At 36.6% G+C, this 1,701-nt stretch overlaps 1 protein-coding gene across 1 annotated transcript in view; it reads right to left on the reverse strand.

Annotated features, from left to right (window-relative positions):
* LOC106875084 (protocadherin gamma-A4) overlaps nt 1–1,701 on the reverse strand; it is a 132,975-nt gene that overhangs the window by 23,383 nt on the left and 107,891 nt on the right. The gene's annotated exons all lie outside the window — the stretch shown is intronic.

Here is a 1,701-nt window from a genome sequence, read left to right on the forward strand (position 1 = left end):
TATATATATGCATGTATGTGTATATTCTTTCTATTTTATTGTGGATCACTAATTAACATATGGATTGGGTTTTTTTTTTAGTAACGCCATGAGATGTCACTTTTTAAGTCTTTGTTCGATCACATCGCTTTTATTGGTGTCGCTATTGATTGTAGTATCATCATCATCATCATCATCATCATCATCATCATCATCATCATCATCATCATCACCATCATCATAATTGTCATCGAATATTTTACAGTTATACTCGTTTCCCTAGAAACCCATCGCGATATATTCGAACTTGGCTTTACATTGATGAGCGTGCCCAGTTCATTCATCACCCTTGTAGCAAAAAGAAAGAAAAAATAAATAAAGGAGATTATTATTATTATTATTATTATTATTATTATTATTATTATTATTATTATTATTATTTCAACAGATTCACGCGATGCTCTGCTGCACCACAAGATCTATCGCTTCCAACTCCCGAAGCACGTGTAGGTAAAGCATTTTTCTTTGTAAAGAGGAGTGGGCATATTTTTTTTTTAAATATATATATATTATTTTTGCTGTTGTTCTTTAGCTCCACGTCATCTCTGATCGGGCAGATTGACGATCAATGGTATTCCAGACGTGACCATAACGTCCTGTATGAAGGCATTGCGTAGCCAGTTCTTTAATACATTAGGAAATGTATCGTTCACAAGACGGCACTGTTTAATTTCAGGGAGATTTGGCTGTCATTTTTAGCAGATCAAGCGACCAGAGGAAGTTACCCCAAGGGTTGTTTATGTTTTTTGTGTGCATGTGTTTTATTGTTTGTCAATTTGTTTGTATTTTTATTATGTTTACCACGTTTAATTGTTGTTGCTGTTGTTGTTGTTAGCCCCAAGTCATCTCTTAGTGAGCAGATCTATAATGAAATGTATTCCGGCCGTGACTATCTCGTCTTTTTCTTGGACATTTAGGATTACATTATTTAATGTGTTCTGTCTTTCTTTTAGGACCGTAGAATATCTTCTGAGGAAAATTAGGTTGCTTCCATCTCGCTGCTCAAGTGAGTGTGGATAATTTCTCGTTTGTGTTTGTTTGTTTGTTTGTGTGTGCGTATGTGTGTGTGTGTGTGCGTATGTGAATGTGGGTGGATGTTGTTTGCCAATGAGCGAAAACAGAAAAAAAGGTAAAAAAAAATGATAATAAAATAAAATAAAATAAGGAACGTGTGTCTAAACGGTCCATTGATCCACTAGAATTTACCCCGAAAAGCTCCTTCAACGGCCTCCGTCCATTATTACACACACACACGCACAAATACACACACATACACACACATATTAATTTAATGGCGGAAATAAACTGGATAAATACAGTGAGAATATAAAAGTACAGTAATGGCCGTGAAGGAGACGAGATATGTACAGCTTGAATGTTCGGTGGGGAATGATGTGTGTGTATCCCCGTGTCTGTGAAATAGTGAGTGAAAGAATGCGTGTTTGTGTGTGAAAGAAAGAGGGAGTGTGTGCGTGTGTGTGTGTGTGTGTGTGTGTGTGTGTGAATCTATGAGAGAGATAGAGAGGGGTAGAGAAGGATAGTATGTGTGTGTGTGTGTATTGTTTTTGTTGTTGAGACCCTTGGTCATCTCTAATGAAAAGCCCTATGATCAAAGAGACCAAAGAGTTCCAGCCAATTGTTCAACCAACTGCATTCCTTCTC

The sequence above is a fragment of the Octopus bimaculoides genome, chromosome 14, assembly GCF_001194135.2.
Source record: "Octopus bimaculoides isolate UCB-OBI-ISO-001 chromosome 14, ASM119413v2, whole genome shotgun sequence".
NCBI lineage: Eukaryota > Metazoa > Mollusca > Cephalopoda > Octopoda > Octopodidae > Octopus > Octopus bimaculoides.